Here is a 21787-nt window from a genome sequence, read left to right as displayed (position 1 = left end):
GTTACTGTTGATTTCCCCTTTTATGGCTGTTAGCATTTGCCTTATGTATTGAGGTGCTCCTATGTTGGGTGCATAAACATTTATAATTGTTATATCTTCTTCTTGGGTTGACCTTTTGATCATTATGTAGTGTCCCTCCTTATCTCTTGTAGCAGTCTTTATTTTAACGTCTATTTTATCTGATATGAGTATTGCTACTCCAGCTTTCTTTTGATTTCCATTTTCATGGAATATCTTTTTCCATCCCTTCACTTTCAGTCTGTATGTGTCTCTAGGTCTGAAGTGGGTCTCTTGTAGACAGCATATATATGGGTCTTGTTTTTGTATCCATTCAGCTAGTCTGTGTCTTTTGGTTGTGACATTTAATCCATTTACAGTCAAGGTTATTATCGATATGTATGTTCCTATTACCATTTTTTTAATTGTTTTGATTTTGTTTTTGTGGGTCTTTTTCTTCTCTTGTGTTTCCCGCTTAGAGAAGTTTCTTTAGCATTTGTAAAGCTGGTTTGGTGGTGCTGAATTCTCTTAGCTTTTGCTTGTCTGAAAAGCTTTTGACTTCTCCATCGAATCTGAATGAGATCCTTGCTGGGTAGAGTAATCTTGGTTGTAGGTTTTTCTCTTTCATCACTTTAAATATGTCCTGCCACTCCCTTTTGGCCTGCAGAGTTTCCACTGAAAAATCACCTGATAACCTTATGGGGATTCCTTTGTATGTTATTTTTTGTTTTTCCCTGGCTGCTTTTAATATTTTTTCTTTGAATTTAATTTTTGTTAGTTTGATTAATATGTGTCTTTGTGTGTTTTTCCTAGGGTTTATCCTGTATGGGACTCTCTGTGCTTCCTGGACTTGGGTGACTATTTCCTTTCCCATGTTAGGGAAGTTTTCCACTATAATCTCTTCAAATATTTTCTCAGACCCTTTCTTTTTCTCTGCTTCTTCTGGGACCCCTGTGATTCAAATGTTGGTGCGTTTAGTGTTGTCCCAGAGGTCTCTGAGATTGTCTTCAATTCTCTTCATTCTTTTTTCTTTATTCTGCTCCTTGGCAGTTATTTCTACCATATTGTCTTCCAGCTCACTTATTCGTTCTTCTGCCTCAGTTATTCTGTTATTGATTCCTTCTGGTGTATTTTTCATTTCAGTTATTGTGTTGTTCCTCTCTGTTTGTTTGTTCTTTAGTTCTTCTAGATCTTTGTTAAACATTTCTTGTATTTTCTGAATCTGTGCTTCCATTCTATTTCCGAGATTCTGGATCATCTTTATTATCATTACTCTGAATTGTCTTTCAGGTAGATTGCCTATTTCCTCTTCATTTATTTGGTCTTTTAGGTTTTTACCTTGCTCCTTCATCTGTAACATATATTCTTGCCATTTCATTTTTTTTTTTTTTATGAGTGGGATTGTGTTCCTGTTTTACTGGTTGTTTGGCTTGAGGCTTCCAGCACTGGAGTCTGTAGGCTATTGGGTAGAGCTGGGTCTTGGTGCTGAGATGAGGATCTCCATGAGACTTCACTCTGATGAATATTCCCTGGGGTCTGAGGTTCTCTGTTAGTCCAGTGGTTTGGACTCAGAGCTCCCACCGCAGGACCTTCAGCCTGACCCCGGGCTCACGAACCCAGATCCTGCAAGCCATGTAGGGTGGCAAAAAAAAAAAAAAAAAGAACAAAGCAAAGTAAAAAATAAAATTAGACTAGGAAACTAGCAGGTATGTTAGAAAGAATGTAAAAATAAAAATATAGATGAATCAACAACTGTAAGGTACATCAGTACCACAATAGTAAAAAAAAGGAGGAGGAAAAAGAAAAAACAGGGGTGGGGGAGGCCATGGCTGTGGAGGGCAGGACCTAAGCAAGGGCGAGGTTTGGGCAGTGGGCAGGACCAATGCTCAGGACCCACAGGGCTGGAAAAGGCCCTGGGGGCTGTGGGAGGTGGGGCTTAGGCTCAAGGAACATAACGGGCCCAGGCGTGACCCCCACCCCTGGTCTCAGAGGGCAGGGGACCTCACCTGGGAGCCCAGCAGGCTTCCAGGGCTTGAGTGGGCAGGGCAAACACCCTCCTCTCCTCTCCTGCTCCTACAGTCTGTGGTCTGGGAGAGCCCCTCCCACCTGCCTTTCCTCATCTCCCTGACCTCCTTCCTATGCCCCCAGGACCAATGCGGCCGGCGGGGAGGGGTGGGCCTTGGTGGACAGAGGACCAGCCTGGGAGCTCAGCAGGCTCCCTGTGCCTGAGTGGGCAGGACAATCACCCTCCACTCCTCTCCTGCTCCTCCTGGATGGTCCCTCCTGCCTGCCTCTCCTGATCTCCCCGGCCTCAGGAGCACCAATCCTGTCTGGCCTCCACTTCTCCTCCCCGCTCAGTCCCCCTACATCCTACTGGTTCACTTTGGGGTTCCTCCCGTCTCCTTGGGCATCAGAGTCCCCCACCAGTGGCAGGCAGGTGCCCTAGTTGTGGGGAGACGCTAACTCCACATCTTCCCACACCACCATCTTGACTCTGCCGAGATATATATTTTTAGATTCTGTTCTGCTCTATTCTGTCCCATGAGTCTATTTGTGTTTCTCTAGATCAATAGCATTTGATATCTATTAGGTCAAGTCCTCCCTTACTAGTCTCTCTTTTTTTTCCAAAATATGTATTTTTTTGATTTGGAGCATTTATTCTTTCATTAAAATGTTTAAATCATTTTATTCAATTTTCCAATTCTCTCTTACCATAAAATTCCTTTGGAATTCTATTTAGGATTGCATCAAATGCATTTATTAATTTTGTGAGAATTGATATTTTCTGATATTGTTTTTCAAGCCAATAAAAAGGTATTCATTTCCATTTTTTCCAACGTTATTTAACTCCCTGATCCCTGACTTCTGCCAATAAGATGAGACCTTTAAAATACTTTTGCTTCCTCCTTCAGTTCATCCTCAACCCTAGATGACACCTTGGAATATGTTTTAATTTTTCTAAAAAAAAAAAAATTTTTATTTTTAGACTATTATTAGCACTTACCTTGCCGTATTCATTCATACATTCAACTAAACATTTACTGAGAACCTATGCTATGCACAGTTTGAGGCACTAGGGGTATATCAAGCCAAAAAACCCACAAAGCTCTGCTGTCAGAACTTATGTATGGGGAGACAGATACTAGACAAAATAAATGAGTAAGTTATATACTATACAGCATAGTATTTAACACTTTTAATAGGTGATAAATGCTATGGAGAAAACCAGAGCATGAATGTAGGATGGAAGGTCACAGCACTGAGCAGAGAGTGCATTAAAATGTTAAATAGTGTCATCAGGGAAGGCCTGAAGGAGAATGTGGCACTGGAGAAAAAACTTGAAAGATGTGAGAGAGAGAGCCACGTGGATGTCTGAAGAAAACCAATCCAGGCAGAGGAACAAATAAGAATGCACTGAGGAGGGATCATGCCCAACCTATTCAGGAACAACAGAGAGACGAGAGTGATGGAGATGGAATAGAGGGGTGGGGCAGTCAGAATATTAGGAGATGAGGTCTTAGAGATTACAGGAGTTAGGTCACATAGGGCCTTGCTGCCTATTACAAAGACTTCAACTTGTTTATGGCTGAGCAGTGTTACTCAACCATAAAGAAGAATGAAGTATTGCCATTTGCAGCAACATGGATGGACCTAGAGACTACCATATTAAGTGAAGTAAGTCAGACAGAAAAAAACAAATACCATATGATATCACTTATATGTGGAATCTAAAATATGACACAAATGAACTTATCTACGAAACAGAAACAGACTCACAGACATAGAGAACATATTTGTGGTTGCCAAGGGAGAGGGGGCTGGGGGAGGATGAATTGGGAGTTTCAGATTAGCAGATGCAAACTATTATATATAGGATGGCTAAACAATAAGGTCCTACTATATAGCACAGGGAAATATATTCAATATACTGTGATAAATCATAATGGAAAAGAATATAAAAAGAATGTATATATGTGGAATCTAGAAAAATGGTGTAGATGATCTTATTTGCAAAGCAGAAATAGAGACACAGACATAGAGAACAAACGTATGGATACCAAGGGGGAAGGGGTGGGAGGATGAGATGAATTGGGGGATTGGGATTGACATATATACACTACTATGTATAAAATGGATAACTAATGAGAACCTACTGTATAGCACAGGGAACTCTACTCAGTGATCTGTGGTGACCTAAATGGGAAGGAAATCCAAAAAAGAGGGAATATATGTATACATATGGCTGATTCACTTTGCTGTACAGCAGAAACTGACACAGCAGTGTAAAGAAACTATACTCCAATTTAAAAAAAGAATATATATATATATATAACTGAATCACTTTGCTGTACAGTAGAAATGAACACAACATTGTAAATCAACTATACTTCAATAAAATAAATTTAAAAAAAAAGAAAACCCATTTGAAAAAAAAGACTTCAACTTTCACTCTCAGAGAAATGGAATAAACCCTTGGACAGTTCTTAAAAAGAGCACCATGTTCTGAGTTAATGCATCAACAGAATGATCAGTCTGACTGCTTTGTTAAGAGTAAAGTGGAATAGAACAAGATGAGTTAGGAAACTATAGGAATAATCTAAGCAAGAAATAATAGTCTTATGGACCAGGGGACTAGTGGTGACAAGTGGTCAAAAAAGGTTATATTTTTAAGATAGTAGAGCCAATAGGAGTTGCTGAGGGATTAGATGTGGGGTGTATGAGAAAGAAAGAGGTCAAGGATAACTCTAAGGATTTTTGCCTGAGCAACTGGAAAGATGGAATTGCATTAACTGAGACAGAATACCACCAGAGGAACCAGGTGGGGTGGGGAGTAGAGGTAGTGAATCAGGAGTTTGATTTTTTTTTTTTTTTAAAGGAAGATTTTCTGCATGAATCTGTGATTCTTTCTTTCTTTTTTTTAATTTTTATTTATTTATTGCTGTGTTGGGTCTTCGTTTCTGTACGAGGGCTTTCTCTAGTTGTGGCAAGTGGGGGCCACTCTTCATCGCAGTGCGCGGGCCTCTCACTATCGCGGCCTCTCTTGTTGCGGAGCACAGGCTCCAGACACACAGGCTCAGTAGTTGTGGCTCATGGGCCTAGTTGCTCCGCGGCATGTGGGATCTTCCCAGACCAGGGCTCGAACCCGTGTCCCCTGCATTGGCAGGCAGATTCTCAACCACTGCGCCACCAGGGAAGCCCAGGAGTTTGATTTTTGACATGGCTATTAGACTTCCAAGTAGCTGAGATAGAGTTGGATGCACCAGATTGGTATTCAGGAGAGAGAGCCAGACTGGAGATCTACATTTAGGAGGCGTTAATGTATGATTGGTATTTAAAAGTATGTACCTGGATAACATTATCAATGAAGAGATAATGAAAAGAAGAAACCCAAGGATTTTACCAAAGTGAAAAAATGAAGATAGGAGGAGCCAGCAAAAGAAAACTGAGAAAAAATGGCTAGTGAGGTAGGAAGAAAACCAGGAGAATGTGGTATCTTGTAAGCCAAATGAAGAAAGTATTTCTAGAATAGGGGATAATCAACTCTGCCAAATGCTGCTGATGAGACAAGATGAAGGTTTATCAATAGAACTGCCCAGTGAAGTAAGCAACATGTGGAGGTCATTGCTGACCTCAAGAAGAGAAGCTGGGCTTCCCTGGTGGCGCAGTGGTTGAGAGTCTGCCTGCCAATGCAGGGGACACGGGTTCGAGCCTTGGTCTGGGAAGATCCCACATGCCGCGGAGCAACTATGCCCGTGAGCCACAATTGCTGAGCCTGCGCGTCTGGAGCCTGTGCTCCGCAACAAGAGAGGCCGCGATGGTGAGAGGCCCTCGCACCGCGATGAAGAGTGGCCCCCACTTGCCGCAAATGGGGAAAGCCCTCGCACAGAGACCAAGACCCAACACAGCCATAAATGAATGAATAGATAAATAAATAAATAAATAAACCGAAAGTTAAAAAAAAAAAAAAAGAAGAAGAGAAGCTTTTGTCACGTGGATGACGTAAAAGAAGGTTTAAAAATTTAAATAGCACAAACTTTTGGATAGCATCTAAAAAAGGAAGTGATAAATTTATTAAAATTGGCATTATATTTACACTTGGATTGTTAACTATAATTTTATTTGTTTACATCTATTTTTTCATTGTCAATTAGCAAGAGATCATTTTATTTCTTTATCTCAATTTTTTTCATTGTCAATTAGCAAGAGATAAAAGGCATCTTCATCTCATATTGAACACTTTGTGGTTCTCAGTAGGTGTTTGTTGAATAAGTAGGTATGCATTTCTCATTCTAACACTAACTAGCAAGGGATACCCTCATTGAGTCAACATACTAACAGAATGACAGGAGTCAAGACCACCAATGGTCTCCTTAAATGAAAAAAGTATTCTTTTACAACAGTACCTACAAGATCTCAGTTGATGGCTGTGCTAAATGGTAAAGTGAAATAACAATAATTCTAGTCCAGAGTCCTAACCCCACTTAAATAATATTTGAAAGTTCCTACTTAGGCAGCGAAGGGGAAAAAAAATGTCACCTATAACAGATGGCTCTACTATATGCCATTTAATCAAAGAACCAACTGTCCTTTAAAGTTTGGTTTTCAAAATTGATCTATATATTTAAAAGATCAGTAGCAGGAGAAATACTAGCCCAGGGAAACAATGCAATCCATTTTTTTTTTTTAACTGGCTTCATTCACTTTATTTTTCTCATAGAAAACTATGTGGTGGTTATAGCTGGAGTCTGGGTCCCCTGCACGGAAACTCTGGTGTGGGTCTTTACAAGATGGTCGATGAATTCCTGATACAGAGACTTGGTGAACACCGTCTCTTTCCAGAGATCAGGAGTGAGATAACTCTAGGTCTTGGAAATGGCACCAAAAGTGGTCTTGGCGAAGTTGCCCAGGGTGTCAGTGCAGCCCCTGGCAGAGGTGTAGCAGTTGTCAATTCCAGCCATTGTGAGTAGCTTCTTGGGCACAGGGACTGAGATGATTCCAGTGCCCCTGGGGGCAGGGATGAGGCACACCAGCATAGAGCCAGTGGCCAGTCACCTTGCAAGGGACGGTATGGGGCTTGCCGATCTTGTTCCCCCAGTATACTTGCCGCACAGGGACGATGGAGAGCTTGGCCAGAATGATGGCCCCACAGATAGCAATGGCTACCTCCTTAGAACACTTGACAGCCAAACCAACATGTCCGTTGTAATCCCTGATGGTGACAAATGCCTTGAACCTGGTCCGCTGGCCAGCACGTGTCTGCTTTTGCACAGACATGATCTTCAAAATCTCATCCTTGAGGGATGCCCCCAAGAAAATGTCAATGATCTCAGATCCCTTGATGGGCAGAGAGAAGAGATAGATCTCCTCCAGGGATTTGATCTTCATGTCCTTGACCAGGCGGCCTAGCTTGGTGACAGGGAGCCACTCCTTGGCCTTGGCCTTGCCTCCGTGAGCTCCATGGCCTCGGCCCCGACCACAACCCTGGCCCTGGCCCCAGACACCGCTGCCAAAGCCTCAGTGGAAGCCACCGCGGCCTCCCATTCCAGGGCCCCCGGGGCCTCTGGGCCCTCCCACAGCACTGGCGTCATCTGCCATTTGGTGTTTTTACAGAAAAGGTTTTGGTAAAAAGTGTCTTCATGTGAGAATTGCATATTAGATGGAGATCAAACATTAAAGAAAAAGAGGCAGAAGAAAATATTGTAAGAGATAATATTCATAGTTCCACTTCAGTGGACTTGGTCAATAAAGAAACAACTGTGGGGGTGGAGTCAAGATGGCGGACTAGCAGGACATGGAATTCACATCTCCTCACAACGAGGGCACCTACCAGGCACCGGTGGGGGACCACAGACACCTAAGGGGACGGGAGGAACCCCCAGTGACTGGGTAGGGCGTGGGGCATGAGGGGAGTGAGGGGGGAGGAGAAGTGGGGGTGGGACGGGACTGGCGCCCCTGAGGGACGGCTGGGGGAGGGGAAGGGATCCCACGCCCGAAGGGGGAAATTGAGGGACCATTGGGAGGGCAGAGGATCAAAAGGGAGCGTGGCCAGGTTTCCCCTGCTCACTTGGGCCCCCGGGAACCAGCTGAGATCCCAGGCCTGATCCTCTGCCCACTGAGGCACCCTCCAGCCACGCAGGTCCTGAGGGAGTGGGGAGGGAGGGAAGGGGGAGCAAAAGTAAAGGCCGGACCTCCGGGACCGGCACCCCTGAGGGATGCCTGAGGGAGGGGAGGAGTTCCTACACCCAGCGGGACCCACCCATGGTTAGGGATCCAGCGGCGATGGGGGAGACCCTGGGGGACACGGTGGGGAGGAGCGTGAAGGAATGGAAAGGAATGAGGCCAGTGCTTTCCCTGTCCACTTAGGCATGGGGGAGCCTGTTGGGCTCCCGGGCCTAATCCTCTGCCCTCCGAGCCTCCCTCCTGCTGCACAGAGCCCAAGGCCCGCCCCTGCACTCCCACCCAGGGCCACACCCCTACACTTGGAGACCCCCTCCAATGCGCTGGGCCTAAACATCACCCACACACCCTCACTCAGGGCGTTACCTCCAAACTCCAGAACTCCACACTCCAGAGGCCCTCCTTTCGAGTGCTGCCTCGCCCCTTCTATGCAGGTCCTAAGCAGAGGCCCTGCCCATGCTTGAACATCGCCCTGCCTAGGCCCCGCCCCATGCTCAAACGTCACCCCCCCACCTGCCTAGGTCCCGCCCCACCCTAAACCCTGCCCCTGCCTAAGTTCCACCCCCCGCCTAAACTCCTCCCCCATAGCCAAGCCTATTTTTTTCTTTTTTCCTCTTTTAGATTGGGGTTCTGTTTTGCCTTGTTTATTCATTGTTGTTGATTCTTTTATATTTTTATTTTTCCTAATAAATCTTTTATTTTTCTAATTTTATTTTATTCTTTGTACTTTGTTCTTGTTCTGTCCTTTTGGCTTGTTCCCCCCCCCGCCCTTTTTTTTTCTTTTCTTTTTTCTGTTGTGGTTTTATTTTACTTTGTTGTAGTTCTTTCAATTATAGTTTTATTTTTCCTAATATATTTTTTATTTTTCTTTTTTTTTAATTAATTAATTTATTTATTTATTTTTGGCTGTGTTGGGTCTTCGTTTCTGTGTGAGGGCTTTCTCTAGTTGCGGCAAGCGGGGGCCACTCTTCATCGCGGTGCACGGGCCTCTCACTATTGCGGCCTCTCTTGTTGCGGAGCACAGGCTCCAGACGCGCAGGTTCTGTAGTTGTGGCTCACGGGCCTAGTTGCTCCGTGGCATGTGGGATCTTCCCAGACCAGGGCTCGAACCCGTGTCCCCTGCATTAGCAGGCAGATTCTCAACCAGTGCGCCACCAGGGAAGCCCCTATTTTTTGTCTTTCTAATTTTATTTTGTTTTTTATTCTTTGATATTGTACTGCTCCTTTTTTTCTTTCTTTCTTTTTTTTTTTCACTGCTCCACAAAGCTTGCGGGATCTTGGTTCCCAGGCCAGAGGTCAGCCCAAGCTCCTGTGGTGGGAGCTCCAAGTCCAAACCGCTGGACTAAAAGAGAACCTCAGACCCCAGGGAATATTAATTGGAGTGAGGCCTCCTGGAGGTCCTCATCTCAGCACCAAGACCTGGCTCTATCCGACTGCCTGCAAACACCAGTGCTGGACATCTCATGCCAAACAACCAGCAAGACAGGAATACAGAACCACCCATCAAAAAAAAAAACAAAACAATGAAACGACAAAAAATGTGTTACAGACGAAGGAGCAAGGTAAAAACCTACAAGACCAAATAAATGAAGATGAAATAGGCAACCTCCCTGAAAAAGAACTCAGAGTAATGATAGTAAAGATGATCCCAAATCTTGGAAACAGAGCGGAGAAAATACAGGAAACATTTAACAAGGATCTAGAAGAACTAAGGAGCAAACAAACAGTGATGAACAACACAATTATTGTAATTAAAAACACTCTAGAAGGAGTCAATACCAGAATAACTGAGGCAGAAGAACAAATAAGTGAGCTTGAAGATAAAATGGTGGAAATAACTGCCAGGGAGCAGAATAAAGAAAAAGGAATAAGAGAATTGAGGACAGTTTCAGAGACCTCTGGGACAACATTAAATGCACCAACATTCGAATTATAGGGGTCCCAGAAGAAGAAGAGAAAAAGAAAGCGACTGAGAAAATATTTGAAGAGATTATAGTTGCAAACTTCCCTAACATGGGAAAGAAAATAGTCAAGTCCAAGAAGCACAGAGAGTACCATACAGGATAAACCCAAACTGAAACATGCCAAGACACATATTAATCAAACTATCAACAATTAAATACAAAGAAAAAATATTAAAAGCAGCAAGGGAAAAGCAAGAAATAACATACAAGGGAATCCCCATAAGGTTAACAGCTGATTTTTCAGCAGAAACTCTGCAAGTCAGAAGGGAGTGGCAGGACATATTTAAAGTGATGAAAGAGAAAAACCTACAACCAAGATTACTCTACCCAGCAAGGATCTCATTCAGATTCGATGGAGAAATTAAAACCTTTCCAGATAAACAAAAGCTAAGAGAATTGACCACCAAACCAGCTTTACAACAAATGCTAAAGGAACTTCTCTAGGCAGGAAACACAAGAGAAGGAAAAGACCTACAAAAACAAGCCCAAGACAATTAAGAATATGGTAATAGGAACATACATATTGATAATTACCTTAAATGTAAATGGATTAAATGCTCCAACCAAAAGACATAGACTGGCTGAATGGATACAAAAACAAGAACTGTATATATGCTGTCTCCAAGACATCCACTTCAGACCTAGGGACACATACAGAGTGAAAGTGAGGGGATGGAAAAAGATATTACATGCAAATGGAAATCAAAAGAAAGCTGGAGTAGCAATTCTCATATCAGACAAAGTAGACTTTAAAATAAAGACTATTACAAGGGACAAAGAAGGAAACTACATAATGATCAAAGGATCAATCCAAGAAGAAGATATAACAATTGTAAATATTTATACACCCAACAAAGGAGCACCTCAATACATAAGGCAAATGCTAACAGCCATAAAAGGGGAAATCGACAGTGACAGAATAATAGTAGAGGACTTTAACACCCCACTTTCACCAATGGACAGATCATCCAAAATGAAAATAAATAAGGGAACACAGGCTTTAAATGACACATTAAACAAGACGGACTTAATTGATATTTATAGGACATTCCATCCAAAAACAACAGAATACACTTTCTTCTCAAGTGCTCTTGGAAAATTCTCCAGGATAGACCATATCTTGGGTCACAAATCAAACCTTGGTAAATTTAAGAAAATTGAAATCATATCAAGTATCTTTTCTGAGCGCAACACTATGAGACTAGGTATCAATTACAGGAAAAAAACTGTAAAAAATACAAACACATGGAGGCTAAACAATACGCTACTGAATAACCAAGAGATCACTGAAGAAATCAAAGAGGAACTCATAAATACCTAGAAGTAAATAACAATGAAAACACGATGACCCAAAGCCTATGGGATGCAGCAAAAGCAGTTGTAAGAGGAAAGTTTATAGCAATACAATCCTACCTCAAGAAACAAGAAACATCTCAAATAAACAACCTAACCTTACACCTAAAGCTATTAGAGAAAGAAGAACAAAAAAATCCCAAGGTAGCAAAAGGAAAGAAATCATAAAGATCAGATCAGAAATAAATGAAAAAGGAATGAAGAAAACAATACCAAAGATCAATAAAACTAAAAGCTGGTTCTTTCAGAGGATAAACAAAATTGATAAACCTTTAGCCAGACTCATCAAGAAAAAGTGGGAGAGGACTCAAATCAATAAAATTAGAAATGAAAGAGGAGAAGTTACAACAGACACTGCAGAAATACAAAGCATCCTAAGAGACTACTACAAGCAACTCTATGCCAATAAAATGGACAACCTGGAAGAAATGGACAAATTCTTAAAAAGGTATAACCTTCCAAGACTGAACCAGGAAGAAATAGAAAATATGAGCAGACCTATCACAAGCACTGAAATTGAAACTGTGATTAGAAATCTTCCAACAAACAAAAGCCCAGGACCAGATGGCTTCACAGGCGAAGTCTATCAAACATTTAGAGAAGAGCTAACACCTATCCTTCTCAAACTCTTCCAAAATATAGCAGAGGGAGGAACACTCCCAAACACATTCTACAAGGCCACCATCACGCTGATACCAAAACCAGACAAAGATGTCACAAAAAAAGAAAACTGCAGCCCAATATCTCTGATGAACATAGAAGCAAAAACCCTCAACAAAATGCTAGCAAACAGAATCCAACAGCACATTAAAAGGATCCTACACCATGATCAAATGGGGTTTATCCCAGGAATGCAAGGATTTTTCAGTATACGCAAATCAATCAATGTGATACACCATATTAACAAATTGAAGGTTAAAAACCGTATGATAGGGGCTTCCCTGGTGGCGCAGTGGTTGGGAGTCCGCCTGCCAATGCAGGGGACTCGGGTTCGAGCCCTGGTCCGGGAGGATCCCACATGCCGTGGAGCAACTGGGCCTGTGCGCCACGGCGGCTGAGCCTGTGCTCTGGAGCCCGCGAGCCACAACTGCTGAGCCCGCGTGCCTGGAGTCCGTGCTCTGCAACGGGAGAGGCCACCGCAGTGAGAAGCCCGTGCACCACGGCAGGGAGTGGCCCCCGCTCACCACAACTGGAGAGAGCCCACGTGCAGCAATGAAGACCCAAAGCAGCCAAGAATAGATAAATAAAATAAATAAATTTATTAAAAAAAAAAAACTGTATGATAATCTCAGTAGATGCAGAAAAAGCTTTTGACAGAATTCAACACCCATTTATGATAAAAACTCTCCAGAAAGTAGGCATAGAGGGAACCTACCTCAACGTAATAAAGACCACATATGACAAACCCACAGCCAATATCATTCTCAACAGTGAAAAACTGAAACCATTTCTTCTAAGATCAGGAACAAGACAAGGTTGCCCACTCTCACCACTGTTATTCAACCTAGTTTTGGAAGTTTTAGCCACAGCAATCAGAGAAGAAAAAGAAATAAAAGGCATCCAAGTCGGAAAAGAAGAAGTAAAACTGTCAGTGTTTGCAGATGACATGATACTATACATAGTGAATCCTAAAGATGTTACCAGAGAACTACTAGAGCTAATCAATGAATTTGGTAGAGTAGCAGAATACAAAATTAATGCACAGAAATCTCTGGCATTCCTATGCACTAATGATGAAAAATCTGAAAGAGAAATTAAGGAAACACTCCCATTTACCACTGCAACAAAAAGTGTAAAATACCTAGGCATAAAACCTACCAAAGGAGACAGAAGACCTGTATGCAGAAAACTGTAAGACATTGATGAAAGAAATTAAAGATTATACAAACAGATGGAGAGATATACCATGTTCTTGGATTGGAAGAATCAACATTGTGAAAATGTCTATACTACCCAAAGCAATCTACAGATTCAGTGTAATCCCTATCAAACTACCAATGGCATTTTCCACAGAACTAGAACAAAAAATTTCACAATTTGTATGGAAACACAAAAGACCCCGAATAGCCAAAGCAATCTTGAGAAAGAAAAACGTAGCTGGAGGAATAAGGCTCCCTGACTTCAGACTATACTACAAAGCTACATTAATCAAGACAGTATGGTACTGGCACAAAAACAGATCAGTGGAATAGGATAGAAAGCCCAGAGATAAACCCATGCACCTATGGTCACCTTATCTTTGATAAAGGAGGCAAGAATATACAATGGAGAAAAGACAGCCTCTTCAATAAGTGGTGCTGGGAAAACTGGACAGCTACATGTAAAAGAAGGAAATTAGAACACTCCCTAACACCATACACAAAAATAAGCTCAAAATGGATTAAAGACCTAAATGTAAAGCCAGACACTATCAAACTCTTAGAGGAAAACATAGGCAGAACACTCTATGACATAAATCACGCAAGATCCTTTCTGACCCACCTCCTAGAGGAATGGAAATAAAAACAAAAATAAAGGGGCTTCCCTGGTGGTGCAGTGGTTGAGAATCTGCCTGCTAATGCAGGGGACATGGGTTCGAGCCCTCATCTGGGAAGATCCCACGTGCCGCAGAGCAACTAGGCCCGTGAGCCACAACTACTGAGCCTGCGCGTCTGGAGCCTGTGCTCCGCAACAAGAGAGGCCACGATAGTGAGAGGCCCGCGCACCGCGATGAAGAGTGACCCCTGCTTGCCGCAACTAGAGAAAGCCCTAGCACAGAAACGAAGACCCAACATAGCAATCAATCAATCAATCTTTAAAAAAAAAAAAAAAGAAACTGCAGCAGATAACGTTAAAAAAATAATAAAATAAAATAAACAAATGGGACCTAATGAAACTTAAAAGCTTTTGCACAGCAAAGGAAACCATAAACAAGATGAAAAGACAACCAACGGGAGAAAATATTTGCAAACGAAGCAACTGACAGAGGATTAATCTCCAAAATATACAAGCCACTCATGCAGCTCAAAATCAAAAAAACAAACAACCCAATCCAAAAATGGGTAGAAGACCTAAATAGACATTTCTCCAAAGAAGATTTACAGATTGCCAACAAACACATGAAAATATGCTCAACATGACTAATCATTAGAGAAATGCAAATCAAAACTGCAATGAGGTATCACCTCACACCGGTCAGAATGGCCATAATCAAAAAATCTACAAACAATAAATGCTGGAGAGAGTGTGGAGAAAAGGGAACCCTCTTGCACTGTTGGTGGGAATGTAAATTGATACAGCCACTATGGAGAACACTATGGAGCTTCCTTAAAAAACTAAAAATAGAACTACCATGTGACCCAGGAATCCCATTACTGGGCATATACCCTGAGAAAACTATAATTCAAAAAGAGACATGCACTACAATGTTCATTTCAGCACTATTTACAATAGCCAGGACATGGAAGCAACCTATGTGTCCATCAACAGGTGAATGGATAAAGAAGATGTGGCACATTTATACAATGGAATATTACTCAGCCATAAAAAGAAACGAAATTGAGTGATTTGTAGTGAGGTGGATGGACCTAGAGTCTATCATACAGAGTGAAGTAAGTCAGAAAGAGAAAAACAAATACCATATGTGAACACATATATATGGAATCTAAAAAAAAAATCAATGGTTCTGAAGAACCTAGGGGCAGGACAGGAATAAAGACACAGACGTAGAGAATGGAGTTGAGGACAAGGGGAGGGGGAAGGGTAAGCTGGGATGAAGTGATAGAGTAACATTTACATATATACACTACCAAATGTAAAACAGATAGCTAGTGGGAAGCAGCCACATAGCACAGGGAGATCAGCTCTGTGCTCTGCGACCACCTAGAAGGCTGGGATAAGGAGGGTGGGAGGGAGACACAGGAGGGAGGGGATATGGGGTATACGTATGCATGTAGCTGATTCACTTTGTTATACAGCAGAAACTAACACACCGTTGTAAAGCAATTACACTCCAATAAAGATGTTAAAAAAATGAAAAAGAAACAATTGTGAATTCTCTTGAAGCATCTCATGCCTCAAGCCATTGTGAAGGACTTGCACGACTCCTTTTGCAAAAAGGAGAATTAAGTTAGATTCTCAAAGCTTCACCAATCTTGCCTCACATACAGTTCCTTGATTACAGATTTAAACACTTCTAAAATTCAGGGTAGGGCTTCCCTGGTGGCACAGTGGTTGAGAATCTGCCTGCCGATGCAGGGGACACGGGTTCGAGCCCTGGTCTGGGAAGATCCCACATGCCGCGGAGCAACTAGGCCCGTGAGCCACAACTACTGAGCCTGCACGTCTGGAGCTGTGCTCCGCAACAAGAGAGGCCACGATAGTGAGAAGCCCGCGCACCGCGATGAAGAGTGGCCCCCACTTGCCGCAACTGGAGAAAGCCCTCGCACAGAAACGAAGACCCAACACAGCCAAAAATAAATAAATAAATAAATAATAATTAAAATTCAGGGTAAACATTCTCACCCACTTAGAAAAAAACACATCAGAATGAAATTTCACATGCAAAACATTAGCTTGAAACTCACATAGTAAAGTGTGTATGAGGAGAGAATATTCTAATGACTAAGGTGAGGAATACAGTCAAGGTGGTGCCTTTATCCTTAAGGAAATGAAGAAATATGATAAATGAGGATGAAAAAACAGATATCATTTATAAAACTGTGAATCATTTGCTTTGATTTTCTGTGAATCAAGTAACTAAAAATATAGGCTACTGTTATCCAGGCACTGGATGTCTTTGAATCTTAGAAGAAAATTGACATTAAAAATAACAGGTTAAACTATTGATATGTTATTCTACTCAGTTTTTCAGCTAATGTATCAGATAGGTGTTGTTAAAAATGTCTCTCAAACAACTAATGATAATAATGATAAGTTTAACACACCAAGCCAAGGCTAATATTCCTCATTCCATATAGAAACAGACATTGTTCCAGAATTACAGCATATAGGCTGGACTGAGTCAGTGTTTCTCAAACTGGAATTTACAGATGTATTCTCAAGGGAATACACAAGTTCTGTTGTTACTGAAAGTGGAGGTCCGGATGCTCGCTGCTCTAAAGCCAGTAAAGAAGTAAGTTGGTGGAAAGGAAAGTTTGCTTTATTTTGGATGCTGGCAACCGGGGCTGTGCGGGGAGGGGGGAGGGCTGTCCAAAGGCTGACTTTCTTTGACTCCTGTCCAAAGGCTGACTTCCCCCCACTGACAATCAGTGGGCAAGAGCCTTTATCGGCGGAGGGAGGGGCTACATGCAGAAACAGCACAGTCGGCTCTGACAGTCATCTCTGACAGTCATCTTGAAATTGATCATGTGGTGGTCTGATGGCATCATCTTGTTTTAAGTACAGTTAATCTTCAATTCCAGGGTCCTTTCCCATTTCTTTAAGGCCAGTTCTCAGAATTGTGGCAGCTTATGTCACGGCTACAGGCTGGTCATCATGTATCAATAGTTCTTCCACCTGGTGGGGTTTCAGTATCTACAAGACAGCTCAAAGGACACAGCTCAGAATATTCTCTATAGTCCTTGAGGAGGAACCAAAGATCCTTGACTTTGCGTAATGACTGAAGTATTATTATTTTGTCCTGTTTGACTGCTTTCCTTTGCTTCTGCATTTTCTCACTTCTCTGATTAAACATATTCTTTGGCTAAAATTTTTCTGCAGACAAAAGGCAGGCGGAGGACATGGTGGGGTAGGGGGAAGGGCCATAGGGTCCTGCTCCGTTTCACTATGAAAAAGTTAACATTGTCTTTCAGTTTTAGTGATGATCGTTTTTAAAAAGTATATTCTGAGTTATCTGGATAACTACCTCATTACCAAGACTGCCCTATAATTTAACTTGCATTTGTGTTTGCCCTTACCATCCTGTGATGCCCAACGATCACCTGTAATCATGATATTTATCTAATGCATATGTTGGATAACAAGTGTGACCACCGTTCTGTTGGCATATTCTAACATAAAAATGACTACATTTGCTTTTGTTTACCAGTGGTAGATAAAAATATTTTTCTCCTTTACAATTTAAAGACATTTTTATAAAATAAGACTTTATTTCCTTAATTTACTTATTAAATTGAAATTGATTTAATATTATAAAAACAATGTAGTAAAGCAGAATGATGTGTTCCTTGCCACAGGCTAATGAGAATAAAATAGATATAAAAGTAATAGTAAATGATTCAACTTATACCAAGGTAAGTTACATGGTACCCCAGTGGCACTGGGAAATGAAGGGTTTAGAGTGGTCTGAATAGAGACTAGAGGTGCTAGAGTTCAAGTATCACAAAGCAGATTGAACACACTGAACTAAAAACAAAACAAAGAAACAACAACAAAAAAGAAATAAATAATATCGTGGCAGTCAGAGTCAAACGCACTTTGCTAACAAACATATTGCTTACATGTATCAACCGTTAGGATAAATGCAGCAACCAAAACTCAGAGAAGTTTTTTGGTAGAAAGAAACTTTCTAAATCTCCGATATTGGAATATACCATAAATTTACAGGTCTATTCAATAGATTGGTGCTTTCATATGAATTCTTTTTTTTTTTTTTTTCGGCCGTGCCTTGTGGCTTGCAGGATCTTAGTTCCCTGACCAGGGATTGAACCCAGGCCCCCAGCAGTGAAAGCGCGAGTCCTAACCACTGGATCAGGGAATTTCCTGAATTCATTTTCTAAAAGGCAAAATCAATATCAATAATAACAAGGACCCCCAATGATGATCCACTATGTTGAAGATCAAAAGAATCCAATCTACAGCTGATATATAAAACCCAAACATTTATTGTATTTTTTATTAAATTCAGTGTTATAAATTTCGTTTTAGCAAAATAGCATGTCATACTAAATTGATAATTAGTCCTTGCCTTGGTTTTATAAATGTATTTAACTATTACCATAATACAGTTTAAGTCAACACTGAAAGCCCAAAGAATTTTGCCTCTAAAGGAGGCCTGTGCTTTAATACAGTTTGAGAAACCCTGAACAGATAATATCTAAAATGTTTTCCAGCTATACTTTTCTACATCTCTGACCTTTTGTCATCACATGGACCGCATTGCCAGCCGAGTATCTTGCACAAGCATGCTGATGGTGACCATAAGCTAAAAAGGGAATGAGGCTGAAAAACATCAATCTGTCATCACCACTGAGATACTATCACAAAGAAATTGAGTCTGAGACACTCAGGTCACTTTTAGAAAAGAGAGCATGCATACATACTGGATGGCATCTAATTCATCCACTTCATTCAAAATGTATTATCCTAAAAAGAACTATTTTTATAAATAAAAATAAACAAAAAGCATTTCCCTAAAATGAGACTGAGTGGAAATTAATGAATACAGCCTGTTCATAATTCCAAACTGTTTACCAAAGACCCGCCATTGAAAAAAAAAATAATTGTCCAGATCTATCTTATCTAAAATTTTCAGGGAGCACAAGAAAGTGGCAGGCAGCATTCAGGCCTTGCTGGGCATGATTGCTCATGCCAGTGCTATTCTTTTCTTGCTATCATAGCTAGCAGTCTGTCTAAATGAAATTCACGTTGCCAGTACTTCTAAGCTGATCCTCTTTGACTGAGGAGAGTTGAAATTTGTATTGCTTATTGCTTGTGTCTCAATGTATGACTATCTTTGGTGATTCCTATTAGGTTTTTTTTTTAATTTTTGACTCCTATTAATGCCAGTAAATAAATAAACGTATCAAGTTTTTAGTGGTGAGGAAGCACTTGCAGGAAGCTGCTGTCCTATTGAAGTTAAATGGAAACATTGTGTAGAGAAAGAGATATTTACTAGCAATGTGACTGAATTCAGGGTGAATTGGCTTGTTTGCAACTTCTAGATTTTACTAAACAAAAACAAAAAACAAAAGCTTCCTGAACTTTTGAGGTTGGGTTTGCTGTCTGGCTGTGTGCTGAGGATAAGAAGCACTAAATACAGAAACAAATGAAAAGGAAAACAGACCTAGATTCTACAACCATCTTAGTCTTAGTTTCCTCTACAACAAAGTGAGGTTTTCTGTTTCTCCAGAGGGATTTTGAGAAAATTATAATGCGTGATATATATGAAATATCTGCTACAGACAAAGCACTCAATATAAGTTATCTTTATTTTTTGATACTATTATTATTACTATAATAATTGTTATGATTATTATTAACACAATACCTGGCACTGAGTCATCCCTGAATAAATTTTAATTCTCATCCCTTTGACTCCGGGTACCAGAATCACTCTTTTGAAATTTAGTACTTGGCACCCAGTAGGTTCGAAGGTGAGCTGAGGCATTTCTAACCCTTCCCCCCATCCCTTCTGCCTAACCTGGACCCACTCAGTGCAAGTTAAACTCATATTGTCTAGAAATATCAGTTCCCCTAAAAGTCCTTGAAGGCCTTGTGTCTCCCCCTCCACTCATCCTCCTCCCTGCATGAAGATTAATATAATTAAATTTGCATAACTCTTTACAATTATGCAAACTCTTTACAAAATTTCCAAACTCTTTACTCTTTAAAAAGTACATTCACCTACATTATTACATTTAATTCTTATAATATCTCTTATTTTTATCTCCATTTCACAGATGAGACAATTAAGGCTCAAAGAAATTAGTAGCTTAATAAAATAACAATAGATAACATTTGTTTCAGGCACTGTGCCAAGTACTTTATACTCATGACTCAGCACATCCTCAAAACAAGTCTAGCGGTGGGGTAGGCACGATTCTGGGATGGCCAGCAAGACCCCTGGCCCTGCCCTTCTCGCCCATCCCTTGTGCATACCCTGTACAATCCTTGCTGCTGTGAATCTGGTAGTTTTCTCACTGAGGTAACTAAAAGCAGAGCTGATAACGTCTTTTCATAAGTAGCCGTTGCCCTAGCCCTTTCATCTGATCCCCCTCCCATCACCTCAAAACCTAAAAACGGAAGAATTCACAGCTGGCACAGCACATCTAGAAGACGCCCCAACGGGCTGGTGCCTGTGCCTTTTCTATCATGAAATGTTTTTGATATTAACCCTGACTAAAAAGACTCACTGACTGTCCCTGATGTCCACTGGTGTCGTTTGCGTGAAGTGTATCTTTTGGGTTTATCTCAGTAAAACGTAACTTGTATATGGTTCACAGGCCAGCGGGCTCATATTTGCCAGGCCTCTCTGGGATTACAGCAAGCACGTGACTAGGTGACTGTAAGTGTCAGAACGCGGCAGGCTGAGTTGAATGCCCTGGCTATTGACAGAGCACCTTACTGTTTTCAGACAGCGGGCTTCCGATTTGTATGTTTCTCCCCATGATGTCAAACTGTTGTCTGCTGTTCCTTGTGGAAGTTAGTGTCCTACAGCAGAGGGAATGACAGGTTCAACCTGTAGTGACACTTTTCCAGGCTGGGCTGAACATGAACAGCGGAACTGAAAACAGCAATTCAGGACAGAGTAATACATCACATACTCCACACATAGCTAAGAACTAGGAAATAAACAAAAAAGTGACTGAGCAGCCAATATCCATATATCATCGATCGTCTGCTATAGCTTATGCACCTTCTCAGAGAAGAGACCCCTGCTCTTTTCTGGATCCACTTACTCTCATGCAGGACTCTAGCAAGTGTAAGATCTACATTCTTAAGCCCTCAACAGGTTAGAAGCAGGAGAAAGGCTGACACACTAAATTCCACAAGAATAGCAGTCAGCAGATTGATATCGTGAGGAGAAGCATAAAAATCAGAAGCACAGTTGTCTGAAAACATTTACTCTAAAGGCAGAAAACTTGCACATCTCAATAGCCCCTATGACATCATTAAATTAGGACAAAGAAGAATTCCTTAATTTATTCATTTATATACTCAAGAATAGTCATTCAGCATCTAGTATGTGTTAGGAGGTGGGCTAGTTGTTTGAGACACAGCCATGAATGAGACAAAGTTCCTTCATCAGGAAGGTTTCATCTAAATGAGGACACATAGCATTTTAATACAATACAGTTGATTGCAATAGAATGATAAAGGCAAAGAATGCTATAGCGTCACAGAGGAAGGGCACAGAACCTAGTAGAGGAAGCTCACGAGAAGCTTTCCAGAGAAACTGGGGTCTACACCAGGGCCTGAGGGATAAGTAGGAGTTAGCAGGGAAAGTGGAGGCTTGAGGGAGAATATTCCAAGCATCGAGAATCGTATGTGCAAAGGTCCAGAGTTAAATAATAGCCCAGGGCCAGCTTTGTGGGCATGCGACCTGTCCACAGGTCCCTATGCTCAGAAGCTAC

The 21787-nt window shown here is 41.4% G+C and overlaps 1 pseudogene; it reads right to left on the bottom strand.

Moving 5' to 3' along the window:
- Positions 1 to 6719: 6719 nt before the first annotated feature.
- Positions 6720 to 8565, bottom strand: LOC133101994 (small ribosomal subunit protein uS5-like; annotated as a pseudogene).
- Positions 8566 to 21787: the final 13222 nt, after the last annotated feature.

This window comes from Eubalaena glacialis, chromosome 12 (genome assembly GCF_028564815.1).
Source record: "Eubalaena glacialis isolate mEubGla1 chromosome 12, mEubGla1.1.hap2.+ XY, whole genome shotgun sequence".
NCBI lineage: Eukaryota > Metazoa > Chordata > Mammalia > Artiodactyla > Balaenidae > Eubalaena > Eubalaena glacialis.
Note: the sequence above shows the minus strand (reverse complement) of the source record. Positions and strands in the feature narration are given on the sequence as shown.